Source organism: Ricinus communis, chromosome 6 (genome assembly GCF_019578655.1).
Source record: "Ricinus communis isolate WT05 ecotype wild-type chromosome 6, ASM1957865v1, whole genome shotgun sequence".
In the NCBI taxonomy this organism is placed as follows: Eukaryota; Viridiplantae; Streptophyta; class Magnoliopsida; order Malpighiales; family Euphorbiaceae; genus Ricinus; species Ricinus communis.
The window spans coordinates 8,989,911-9,004,777 of record NC_063261.1 but is presented as its reverse complement, the minus strand read 5'-3'; positions in this window follow the sequence as shown (position 1 = coordinate 9,004,777).

Here is a 14,867-nt window from a genome sequence, read left to right as displayed (position 1 = left end):
CGGTAAATTCTACCGAAAATTCGGCAGAACCTCCCTTACAACACGGACATTTACCCCCCGTAAAACGGGTCCAGGACCTGCCAGAAAAACACTTCAAATATCCAACAATTTAAACAACGGAAGTCGGGTCCCCAAACTTCACTATTTTCCTAACTCCGCTACACAGCACAAAACACGAGGCAGGCAAACTGACAGACAATTATTTTTGACTCACAAATATCATCAAATACTCAATATAAACCAATAATCATAAATTGAATCAAAGAATTCTTAAATCAGCGGGCCAGAGAAAATTACCGAAACGCTCGATCACTCGGTCAACTGGCATCCAGCCGCCGAAGTCCGATCGACGATCCGAACTCACCATCGGACTCGAAACGACGTGCTGAAGACGATCCTTGCTTCCAATTTTCCGATCTGACACCCGATCATCCGTAGAGATTTGCGGACGATCTCGGCCGTCGATTCGCAAACGGAGTCCGATCGCCACGAAACCGGTGCCATTGCGAAGCTTGAGCTGAGGAGAGTCGGGATACGTCATCCGATCGTCCATCCTCCGCCGGAGATCGCCGAAAAATCCAGAAAGCACGGCTGCCACCACTTCGCCGGAACTCTCTCCTCCGGCCACCAAACCGACGCCGCTGTCGCCAAAAGGAAGCTTTCTTCGAGGGGAGCCGATCGCCACCGAGATCGGCCGGACTAGAATCGCAACGACGCCTCTCCTCGCTGATTCCACCGCCTCACGCTGCCGCTGCCGACGCTAGGCAAGATCGCGAGCCCTGCCGCCACCTGGACGACGCAAAGACCCGGCCTCCTCCTTCTTCACGCGATTTTCTCTCTTTCCCCCAACACTCTCTTCTTTCCTTTCTTTCAATATCGACATTAGGCCCCCAAACTTTTCCTTATTACAATTTGGTCCCTTAACCTTCTCAATTACTTACAATTTCATCCTGCAGAATTCCAATTTAACCCCTAAACTTTCTTTTGTTCTTTCAATTAAACCCCTAACTAATTAATTTGGGTCAAACTAGAATTATTGAAAATATACAATTACAAAAATACCCTTGCCGACATAAATATTTACAAAAATACCAAACTCACAATTTTCCATTAAAACCCCATAAAAATAAAATTATACTTTCAATCCTTATTCCAAAATAAATTTCTAATTTAGTCCTAACACAAAATTAATTTAAATAATAAATTTCCATCTTAAAATTTAATACCACTAATTAATTAAAATACCAATTTCTCCAAAATTCTTTTATAAACATCCTTTACAATTTCTACCATAATTTTTCAATATATAATTTTACTTATATAAATATGCATTTGGGAAAAATTTGAATAACCAAAATATAATCATGTCTCAAATAATTTATTTAATTAATTTCTTAAAAATTTAAACTAGTAGGATTTAGAAAAATAACTCATTTATTCGTCTAATACTAAAATTCAAACTTTGCATTTAAATCATTCCAACTAGACTAAATAAAGATAAAATAAAATTAATTTAAATAAAAACTCATTATTAATATAATTATTATTAAATATAAAAATTCTGGGTATTACATCTCCCTTCAAAGTAGTGTTTCTCTCTCTAAAATTGAGTGACTCTCTCAAAATATACATAAGTATATATAAAGTTACACCTATAATCCCTCTAAAAATACTAAGCTTATTAATTGAAATGCGACTCGGTACGCCTTTCCCGTGCTCAATCGATGCATAAATCGGCCTTAAGTGTTAAAACACAGTGAACCGATCATATAATCTGTTCAAAAAATAGTAGTCTTGCTCAAATCTCGAATTGGACCAGTTCATCAACTGGTCCTTACCCTTTCTGCATTGGAACTGGTTTAAGGACCGATTCATAATAGATTTTCATCTTTTCTTCAAGGAACAGCTAGTCCTATGAGCATTTCTAATCTAATTGTTTCCTTTAAATTGATTGGTGAACTAGTTAACCACATAACCTTTCTTCTTTGGCTTCAAATCGCTAATCCAAACTCCATTTCTTTTTAAGACCGATCCAAGAGTCAATTTTTGTCCAAAAGGCTTCAAATTTTCTTGATATTGCCATAACACTACACTAAACAGCAGTTTAGATTTTAGAGACCCCTTTTCCTGATCCAGATTCGAAGGAGAAACGGAAAATCCTGTGATGAAAGATACTGCCTTCTCTGATCTCGGAAGGTGAAGGGCAGACGAATCAAAGGTTAAGGTCAAGGTTAGTATAGCTGAAATTACCTTTTGAAATCAATTTGGACCTAATTGTCAGAAAAATTAAGTTTGAGGGTCAAATAATGATTTTTACAAAATCAGGGACTAAACTACAAACGTCAAAACTTCTTCTATAAAGCCAATCGGCTCTTCAAAGAACTGATTGAGTTTTGACACCTCGACATTTTTTTTAGATGATTTTAGGTCTATATACAAATTCTAGAAGATTTCCATGGTGATAATCACTATTTTATCGATAATTATTTAAATTTTAAATAAATAAACATACTTTTAGGATCACTGATATAACTTCAGTTTTTGCTTATTTGATGTTTATCTTAATGGCATTTTGTATTACAATAATTATTACATGAGCATATTTAACATTAATTCTATTTAAATTAGTTTATTTAATCTCAGCACAAATGATAATTCCAAGTATATTTATACTACATATAATATAACTCTTGAAGAGAGAAAAAAGTGAGAGAATGAAAAAAGAAAAGAGAACAAAAAAGAGATAGTATTTGATATAATATGATTGAAGTCAAGGTGGAAAAATTATTCAAAACACTAAGGGCAAAGCAAGAAGGCCAAATTCATCCCTCATCATATAACAACCTTGAAATAGGGACCCTCGAAGATTATAAGAGATTAAAGATTAATGCTCTAATCTTGAAAAGTGTAAGATCTATTGCATTTGACTTAAAAAAGAAATCTAAATCGAGTTAGAAACTTCCATATCAAAAAAGGAAAAGAGATAAGAAAATTATTATGCTCGAAGATGCTAAAAGGAGTTCAAACCTCAGAGGTAATACATTCACAAGTCAATTTGTACTGTTTCAAATACTATCTTTTGAAAAAAGAAAGGAAAGAAAAAGAATAAAAAAAATGGATCATGCTGACTAGAGCACCTGTATAGGCTAGTCAGGCAAATTTTAAGGGAAAAATGAGGAAAAAATAGTTGACTAGAAAATTCGAAAGGAATAGTTGATAACAAGAGCAGTATTATATGAAAAAAAAATGTACCCATTTGTGCCCTTATTAAATGAACAATTGATTAGACTTTTTGTCAAACTTGCATATCAATTTTCATTGCTTGTGCACTCCGAGAAGGATAAAACCTAATAAGAAGCAAAATCTATGAGATCTGAATAAAAACAAGATCAATTTCTTTAATTCTCTTACAGGAAAAGCCCAAGAATGGGCAGCACTCAGGCCTCATCAATCTTGACATCATGCTCAATAAATCAACAGAGCTAGAGTGTCTTATTCTTATCTTAGAAGAAGTCTTGAAAATCAGTAGAATCATCTACAAGCATTGACAAAAGGAACTATGAGAACTTGAGTAACCAAATCTATAAAAAGAGAAAATAAAATAAAAAAAAAAGAAAAGTATAAAGAAAGAAAAATACTAAGTTGAAAACCTAAAAGGGCGGCTTAGGCAAAAATAGAGTCTGCAAAGTTGAAAACCTGAAAAGGCGGCTTAGGCAAAAGTTAAGATGTTAGCTTGCTAAGTTGAAAATCTGAAAGGATGGCTTAGGCAAAAGTTAAGGTGTAAAAGTAAGAAAACAAAATAGATTTGGTTGCTATCTGCATGAGATTGTCGTGAAGCCAACTGTTGTTGCATAAGTATCAGTACAGGTCTAAGGCAAAATGATTCAGTCCTCGCACTCTTGCGTTATCTCTAGATCCGTAGTTTCTGTCGTTACCATGACTTTCGGATTTCTGATATGCATCATTGTCTTGATCACTTTCCATCAACCATTGGGCTCCATGCCATGTGCCCGAAGAGTAAGAACTATCAAAGTGTTGATGTTGATAGGCGCCAGAATGCCTCCATCCAAACTAAAGGATGATCTTTAAAGCTACATTACATCTTATACATAACATGCATATCATGCACCCTTATGTAATCTCTGTACACTTGTATATGTACCACTAATTTATAATAGGAAAATGAATAAAAGTTCGATGAATAAGAATCTCGCTACAATAAGTGTTGATCTACACTCAGTTTACTTTCCAAAGTAGAAGTTCACAACTTTACAACCTAAAATGGAAGATGATTAGCTCATTCCTTGAAGTAAAAAATCAGTTTACTTCTCGAAGTGGAATATCATCATACATCCCGAAGTGGAAACTCACAAGCCTACATCCCGAAGTGGAAACTCATAAGCCTACATCCCGAAGTGGAATACAATCAATGAAATATCACTGGTGGAAGCTCACCGGCATATTTTCTGAATGTAGAGAATCATTTTAAGTTTTGAAGAATTGACACACATATTAAAGTGAAAGTTATCTAAGAGAATAAAGTACATACCGAATCACAACCCGAAGTGAAAATTTCAACATAATGGGATCCCAAAGTGGAAAGTAATTAAGGAGCTAGAGGGAAGTCTCTGCAAGTGCAAATCATCGGGTGTGGTTCCTAAATCGACAGGCATGGCTCCCAAATTATCAAGCGTGGCTTCCAAATTATTAGGCGTGGCTTCTAAATCAGGTAGCCATGGTTACCAAATCATCGGGCGTCGCTCCCAAATTAGATGGGTGTGGTTCCCAGACCATCGGGTGTGGTTTCCAAATCATCGATGTAAATCAACGGGCGTGGTTCCCAAATCAACTGGCGTAGTCCCTAAACCATCGGGCACGGTTTCCAAATCATTAGGCGTGGCTCCCAAATCAGATGAGCGTGGTTTTCAATTGAACGGGCATGGTTCCAAAATCATAATTGTTTATATTTTAATTTTATTTGTTGATTTTTATTTATTTTCTATTTATTTAATTTTTTAACTTAATGATTTTGTTGATTTTTAGTTGATGTTTAGTTGATGTGTGATTAATTTTATAATTTGTATGGTTCATGTTTGGTTGATTATCAGATCTATAAAGAATTTCTTTTAAAAAGAATTTTTTTAACTTTTAACTTTTCTCTCTTGGGTTTCAATTTCTTTTCTTTTTCTATGATCTTTTTTTTATTTCAGTTTCTTTTTTATGTAAAAGAAAAATATTGTCATTTTGGATTTTTCTTAAAATTTATTAGATTTTCCTCTAATTAAAAAGTTCAATTATTTTTCAAAATTTTATGTAAAATAAATTATTTTGGTTTGAAATCTAATAATTTTTATGACTAAATTATTTTAATTGATATTTTACTAATTTTTCATATCTATGAAAATTTATCTTTAATTTCCTTATCTGAATTGTTATTTACCTGAAGTGTTATTTACCCGTAGAACAAATTTCAAAATATTAGAAATTTAATTTTTGTTGAAAAATTATATTTAATGTTGAAAAAATTAGAAATTGCGATTAATTTCACATTAATAATTTCTATCTATAACAATAATATAATTTTGATCCTGAAGTTGAACAAAAAAAATTCTATTAATATAAAAAAAGTGAATGTAGGCAGCAGTTTTGGGCACGCACCCAAGTATCTTAGTAATTACAGTACTACAAGACTTTTTAACCTAATCAGGAACACGCTAACTAGTCACAAATACTAGTGCGGAGATGGAAGTCGCCACTCAAGTAACTGGGACACTTTTACTATTGAGTGACATTTCTTGATTCCATAAGGAAGCTTACCTCACAAATTCATATATGGATCCAGAAGCCAACTTTCTTATTTTTCTTTAATTTTATTGTTTAACGAGTTATTTTCTATAAATGCAACAATTATACATATTACACATCAAACACTACAGCATGTGAGGTCTAACTTAATCTAGCTCATTTTATTAAAACCCAATCCATGTTAAAAGTCATTAAACCAGTTAATTATATATAGGGCCTGCCTAGTCTAGCCCCATTACAAATTATGCTTTGATTTTCAGCATTTAAGCCTAATAGGCTACTTTTTATGAAAAGACTCAATTCAGTGATCTTAAAACTAATATAGCTCAATTTAACCTAACTGATGCATGGCAAAGTCTATTAAGTCTATGTGGATGATTAAAACCCAATATGACATCTTATTACCTAACAAACTACAATGTCCATGTCAAGTCCAATTTTAAAGCTTAAGTCTATATATTTAATTTTAATTAGGCAATCATACAACATATATTTAGCATCTATCAAAGATAAAAATAAAAATATAAGAGGTAGAAAATTAATCTAACTATTACAATCCTCCTACAACTAAAAGACATAAAAAACCCTAAAAAAACTAAATTACAATTGAATTGGGTAAAATATATTAAAAACTCGAGAATCTAGCTGATGATGCATATAGCCGATCAGCTTAGGGTGAAGAGCCGATTGGCTTAATGCATAGCCGAAACGGCTGTGCCTTAAACCGAATGGCTCTGGAGGCTTGGGGAGATTTCCTTCGATCCTTCCTCGATTTTCACGCCCAGAACCAAGTTTTTACATGCGCGGGAGGAAAAGGATAAGGTTAGAACATGTATAATAAAAAAAGGACGGAAATACAATCTAATTGTCTAATTAGATTTAAAACTTAATCAAATCATATTCAAAACCCTATGTGTTCTTATTATCAGATTTCAAAATCTAATAAAATTAGCATGTTCAATAAGAAAGAGACCTTAATCTAATTATGTGGATTACATAGAATAATCATAAAAACAGATATTCCTAACATGTTTTGATAAAAAGAAAAATAAATTAAAGTAGTTAAAAGAGAGATGTTGATGATGCTGATGTAGGGGACCTTTAGGTTGTCACCATTAGTCTTCATTCTATGAGTCTCAAGAGATGAGGAAGCTATTGAATCATAAAGGAGATGAGAACCCAGTTCTGCCTTTTTGGATTTTTGATCTATTTATGGGTTTTCTAATTTTGGAGTTCTTTCATAGTGGTTGCCTAGGGTATTCTCTTAGTATGTATCGATGTCTCTTGCTAATAATTAATGAGCGTAGCTCAATGTGTGTTGCTAACCCTAGACCTAGGCCATACTCTTCTATTTATAGGAGTAGGGTTAGGAAATTCTATGAGGTGTTGATAATTATTGACTTACTAACATAAATAGTATGTAATTATCCCCCATTTTACTATATTAATATCAAATAAAAGAAGGATTTATTTTTTAATTTCAAGCAATTATCATCATTAAACATTAAAATAATAATAACTATCACAAGTACCTTTTAGAGGCTTATTTTACCAATTTTTGATATTTAAGTCGAAAATACACATAAAACGATGTAAAAATCTAAAAAAATAGCCAATCGGCTCTGCACAGAGCCGATTGGCTCCAAGGATCAAAAAGTTCTCAAAATCTCATCCTTCTCTCGGATTCACCCTTTCTCAATCTCTGAGGCTCGAGAAATATAGTAACTTTCATCATCGGATTTTCTGTAATTCTCTTGATATCTGAATCCAGAAAGTGGATGCTGACAGTGAAAATACTTTCATAAAGTGGAAAAATTGCTTTCTCTTTTAATTAATAAAAGAACTTGATTTCTCTGTAATAACAAGATGTATGTTATAAACAAAAGTAATATATGATTGTAAGGTGTGAGTGTCAGCACCATTTTCTAGAATCAAATATTAAAGTAATTGCAGAAAATTCTATGATAAAAGTTACTACCTTTCTCGAGTTTTAGGAGACTGAGGATGGGTAAATCCAAGTTAAGTTTGAGAACAATCAAATTAAAATCACTTTTTAGAATCAATTTGGATTTAATTGTTAGAAAAAGTAAAATTTGAGGGGTAAAATGGTCGTTTTTGCAAGTTCAAGAACCAAATTGTCAAAATCTTATAAACTTTTTGCCCACAAGGTTAATCAGTTCTACATACAACCGATTGGCTCTACATAAAGCTGGTCAGCTTAGTACAGAGCCGAATCGGCTGTACATAGTGCTAATTGGCTATTTTCGAGATTTGACGTTGTTTTGCATGTATTTTGACTTTAAAATGCCTAAAAATTAGTTTCTAGAAATTTTATGATAATTGTTAAGATTTCTAAAATATTTTTATTGGATATTATTGATCGATAAAAGAAAATTATTTTCTTTTAAAATTAAAAATTGAAGTTTATCATTATGATCTTTATGGTTTCTAAACCCTAGCCCTATAAATAGAACAATATGCCCTAGGTCTAAGGTTAGCAACATTCATTAATTGAGAGCTATGATCATTAAGCATTAGTAACACTTTTTAGTAGACAAAGACTTTTAAGAGAAAATCCTATGTTCAAACATAGAGAGTTTTCTTTTAGAAGTCACTAAGAAAGAACTTTAGATCAAGAAACCCTTTTCTTAGAACGACAATAATTTTCTTAGATCCCAAATAGAACTAGATCCGCAGCCAATCTTTGATTCAAATGCTTCCTCGTCTCTTGAGATTCGCAGAATAACAACCTACAGTGACAACCTGAGGGTTCCCCCACATCCACATCATCAACATTCCTTTTTTCTACTGGTTTCTTTATATTCATTTATAAATCTAGAAACATGATTAGGTCTATTTTTGGATATACAACATGATTTACATTATTAGATTAGGATTCCTCCTGATTTAACATATTATTTTTTTATTGGATTTTGAATTTGATAATAGGAACTTGTTGGGCTTTGAATCTGACAATGTGATTTTATTAGATTTTGAATATGACTAGTTAAATGGTTAAGGAAACATAATTGATTTGTATTTCTACTTAATCAAATTAGATTTCTAGGATTGCATGATTGAATTGGAAATTTGTCTTAAAATATTATATTTGCTTACTATGAGTTTGATTTCTAGAGTTTACATGTCTTTTAGGTTTTCTTCGTTAGATTTTATGTTCTTTTATGTTTATTATTATATTTTACATATTTTAATCATATTTTTATTCTATGCATGTAAAAAAAATCGGCTCTTGTGCGTAAAAGAAATGAAGAAAAAAACACAAACAAACTATCCAAGTCGCAGAGCCAATTCGGCTCCATGCCGTAGACCAATTGGTTGTGCATGTTTTGGTCTGATTTTTGAGTTTTTAATGTATTTTAGCAGTGTCTATATATTATACTTAGCTTTTATTTTTTAGGCATTTTTCTTTTATCTTTTAGTAGGAAGGGTTGTAATAGCTAGATTTAATTTTCTGCACTTTTATCTTTATTTTATGCTTGATATGTGTCAAATAGTTATGATGTGATTGTCTAATTGAAACTGGACACATAGACTCTAAATTGGTATTTTACTCATATAAGATTATTCTTTTATTATAATTGAGATAATGTGGGAGGAGATTTTGGGCGTGCATCCAAGTGTCTTTAGCAACTACAGTACTACAAGGTTTTTCAACCTAATGAAGAATACGCTAACTAGTCATAAAAACTAGCACAGAGAATCCCTATAAACACAACAATTATAACTCTCCAATTAATCACTATAACATGTGAGGTCCATTTAGGTCTAGCCTATTTTAAGAAAGTCCAATCCTCGTCTTGTTTTGTTATCCTAGTTTTACTATTCAATTATGAAGCTCACCTAGTCTAACCCAACTACAAGTTTTGATGTGTCAAATTTTTAACCTAATGAAGAATACGCTAACTAGTCATAAAAACTAGCGCAGAAAAAGGGAATCGCCACCCAGGTAATTATCCGGGACACTTTTACTAATTTAGTGGTGCTTCTAGATTCCACAATGAAGCTTTACCATATCTAGATATGAATATGGAAACCAACTTCTTTATTTGTGTATCTTTATTTTTAATTGTATTATTTAATGGAGTATTCCCTATAAACACAACAATTATAACTCTGCAATTAATCATTATAACATGTGAGGTCCATTTAGTCTAGCCTATTTTAATTAAGTCCAATCATCGTCTTGTTTTGTTATCTTAATTTTACTATTCAATTATGAAGCTCACCTAGTCTAACCCAACTACAAGTTTTGATGTATCAGATTTTTAACCTAAGTGGACTACCATTTGTATGCCAAAACCCAATTAGATTTTTCTACTCTAAATGAGTCCATTAATTGATTTAAAAACATGATACAAGCCCACTAAATTTATATGGATTTTCATTTAGGCCCAAATTATCAATATTTAATCTAATGGACTAAAATTACATGCAAAGTCCGATCTTAACCTATGTCTAGGTGATCAGTTTTTGTAACACCCGAAATTTTTTTTTATATATTTAATAATGAGTTTTTATTTAAGTTAATTTTAGCTTTATTTTTATTCGGTTTAATTGGAATGATTTAAATACAAATTTTGAATGTTCATGTTAGATAAATAAATGAGTTATTTTCCATATCCAATTAGTTTGATTTTTAAGGAGTAATTAAGTAAACTATTTGAGAAATGATTATATTTTGGTTATTCAAATTTTTTTTCCAAATGCATATTTATATAAGTAAAATTATATATTGGAAAATTATGGTAGAATTGTAAAGGATGTTTATAAAAGAATTTTGGGAAAATTGGTATTATAATTGATTAGTAGTATTAAATTTTAAGTTGGAAATTGATTATTTAATTTAATTGTGTGTTAGGACTAAATTGAAAATTTATTTTGGAATAAGGATTGAAAGTATAATGTTATTTTTATGGGGTTTTAATGGAAATTTGTGAGCTTGGTATTTTTGTAAATAAATATGCTCATTGGGGGTATTTTTGTAATTGTGTATTTTCAATAATTCGGATTTGGCCCAAATTAAATAGTTAGGGGCTTAATTGAAGGCTAAAGGAAAGTTTGGGGGTTAAATTGGAATTCTGCAGGATGAAATTGTAAGTAATTAAAAAAGTTGAGGGACCAAATTGCAATAAGAAAAAGCTCGGGGGCCTAATGTCGATATTGAAAGGAAAGAAAATCGGGAAGAAGAAAGAAGGAAGAGGAAGAAAGGGAGGAGAGAGAGGGGCGTCGGCGTCCATGGTGGATTGACGGAGGCCAGCCGAGGGCGTTGACGCCGGAAGGAGTGCACGCCAACCATGAGCTCGATGGTGGCGGAGGGCACTGGCAGTCGCAAAGAAGGCAGCGGCGCCTACTGCCTTCCTACCGATCTTGGTGGCGATCGGCTCCCCTTGAAGAGAGCTTCCTTTGCTTTTTGGTGGCCGGAGGAGAGAGTTCCGGCGAAGTGGAGGCAGCCAAGGTTTTTGGGCTTTTCCGGCGAGATCCGGCGGAGGATGGACGATCGGAGGGCGTATCCCGACTCTCCTCAGCTCAAGCTTCGCGATGGCACCAGTTTCGTGGCGATCGGGCTTCGTTTGCGAATCGACGGTCGAGATCGTCCGCAAATCTCTTCGGATGATCGGGTGTCAAATCGGAAAATCGAAAGCGGGGATCGTAATCAGCGCGTCGTTGTGAGTCCGATGGTGTGTTCGGATCGTCGATCGGACTCCGGCGGCTGGAGGAGAGTCGACCGAGCGATCGAGCGTCTCGGTAATTTTTTTTGGCCCGTTAATTTTAGAAATTCTTGGTTTAATTGTATCTATTGGATGGTATTGAGTATTTGATGATATTTGTGAGTCAAAAATAATTGTTTGTCAGTTTGCCTGCCTCGTATTTTGTGCTGTGTGGCGGAGTCGGGAAATAGTGAAGTTTGGGGACCCGACTCCCGTTGTTTAAATTGTTGGATATTTGGAGTGTTTTTCTGGCAGGTCCTGGACCCGTTTTTACGGGGGGTAATGTTCGTGTTGTAAGGGAGGTTCTGCCGGATTTTCGGTAGAATTCTCCTGAGTCGAGATTCTTAGACAGTCAGTTCTAGGAGTCTAGACCTAGGATTAATGATCGATTGTTTCATCGTTTTGATAAATTTTTTTTCGTGACTAGATTGTCAGTTCATTCGGCTCGCTCCTACCGAGACACCGGAGCAGAGCTAGGAGGTCGCCAAACCAGTGAGTTAAAGTCATTTAATCATTGCACTATTGCTAAGTCTGATTTTAATATGCTATTTTGGAAGTTTATGTTTAACATGGTTACTAATATCTCAACGTAATTAATTTTACTGGATTATTAATTATTGAAGATAATATGAGTATTATTATAGTAATGTTATAATAATTCCAAATATTATCAGTTTTCCACCTGAGCTGCCTGATGTTTTACTCTTAATTGTTAATCATTAATTTGATATGGTTGAATGACTTCATTATACAATGATATTTATTAAATGGATGATTGTGTCTTGGGAAACGTGGCTTGTAGAACATGCCGCCTGATGGGTTACATCAGGACCGCGTGCGCACCGGTAATGATCATGGACATGTAATAAGATTTTCATGGGTTTGCCCTGGTCGAGCATGGCTCTCTGGGCTGATTTGTGTAAATTGCCGGAGGTAAGGTCCCTGGTCGAGCATTGCTCTCGGGGCGCCGGCTTATTTGGATACTTAAGTGACCAGACTGGAGGTAAGGTCCCTGGTCGAGCATTGCTCTCGGGGCGCCAGTCTTATTGGATTAAGAGAGCCGAATGGCTACTAGATTTCTTATTTGGATACTTAAGTGACCAGACTGGAGGTAAGGTCCCTGGTCGAGCATTGCTCTCGGCCACCTTATTGGATTAAGAGAGCCGAATGGCTACTAGATTTTGGGGTTTAGGGTTCTACCGAGCCACTCGTCCCGTAAAAGTAAAAATATATTTTTATTTATTCATTTATTAATTTATTATGGTATGATTATAATATGGATTGTATTTACATGCATGGTTGATATTTTGATTCGAATGATTAATATTTTATGTGAAGGAAATAGTAGGGTATGATTATAGTATGGTTTGATATACTGATTTGAATAATCTATGTTTTTTTTTTTAGTGGAAGCAATAGTCTCTAGATTATTTGATTTTAACTCACTCTCGAGACTGACAGTCTCATTTTTACTGTTTTTCAGATTCGTGACTGTTAGTCCTCTCGCGACTCTTATTCAGTAACCCGACTCCTTCATCATCGGGTGATGTATTTGATTTGGTATGTAAATTGGTAAATCTTAGATCCTCCGCAGTAGTAATAGTAGATGTATCAGTTGTAAATTTTCTGAGTTTTAGGTCTCGCCTAGTTTTTCTGGCAGACCGAAGTATTTATGTAGAATGTAGCTATTAAGATAATTTGTGGTTTTAATAATATTAATTTGAGATGAGATTTGTTTAAGTCAGTGAGTGTCAGGCTTACTACGGGTTTCGGTGGCCTTACGCCTACCCATTCCCTAGTGCCGGTCACGGGCCCACGGGTGGGGTCGTGACAGTTTTAATTTTTAATCAAGCATCAGATATTTGCCATAGATTCACATATTAAAGCAAAAATAAAGAAAAACAGTAAACATAAATTATTACAATCATTCCTACAATTAAAAAGCTTTAAAAAACATCTAATCTAGGTCTGAAAAAATGACAACAGGGTTCAAAAATCTCAAAACAGGACAACTCTAAGTATAAAACCGATTGGTTGACCTCACAAAGCCGGTCTGCTCAATACACAACTAATCGGCTATACATTTCTACAATGGCCGCTTTGCTTTAGTTTTGGTACTCCACCACCTGAAACTCGATTCACATACAGAAAACACATCAAATATGATAAGTACATGTATAAGTCACGGAATCAAGCATAAAACAACTGATTTTAAAGCAAGAAAATATAAAAATGATAAAAAATAAAACTATAGTAGACAAGGCTCCTAATCATGGAAATTTTATAAAACTAATCATATGAATCTAATAAAAACTAGACCTAATCATTTAAAATATGCATATTATGATCAAGGCAAAAGAATCCTAGTATATTAACCTACTCATATGATCATCAAATCCAAAACTTAGAAAAAAATCATGTTATCTGATTCAAAACCTAGCAAGCATACATATTAAAAAAAGACATAAGATTGCTAAAAATCCTAGATCTAAGCATATAGAACATGTAGAACATTAAAAGTAATCACAGATCAACCCTCACATGTTTCTAATAACATGAAATCATAGAAAAGGTAAAGAATATAGATGATGCTGGATTTGGAAATCCTTAAGTTGTTACCATATTGTAGATCCTCGAGCCTTAGGTGATGAGGAGGAGGTAGAATCAAATATAGGGTAAGGATCGAGAGTGTTTGGGATTTTGTTTGTCTATTTGATCTTTGAAAGTGTGTACTGCCTCTAAATTATTTTTCTGTCGTTCTATAAAAGTTACCAAAAAAAATGTTCTTAGTTATTTGTACTGCCAACTATTGCTACTGATTGCTAGCAATTGCCGCCAACCATAACTAGCCCTAGACTCAAAGCCTCTCTTTCTATTTATAGAAGAAGGATTTAGGAAACCCTAGAGACACTTTAGATAAATATTCTCAACTCTTGATAATATTAATAATTAAAAAGAGTTTCTTTTAGATTATCGGGATGTTTTGTTGATAAATACCAAATAAATTTTAAAAATCCATTTTATATTTGAATTAATAAAGATTCTAGAAGGTGTTTTCCACTAATTTTGGCATTTTAAATAAAACAAAAAAAGAGAAACAACGTCAAATATCAAAGTTGGGACCAACCGGGACTGTGTAGAGCCAATCGGCTCTACACAGAATCGATTGGCTCTATGCTTTGACTGTACACAGAGCTGATCGACTCAGAGAATCAAATTTTTTAAAAAATCTTACGTTTTAGTCCCTAAACTTTTAAAATCTGCAATTTCACACCTCAAACTTAATTCTTCTATCAATTTAGTCAAAATTGATTTTAGAAAATAATTTTGATT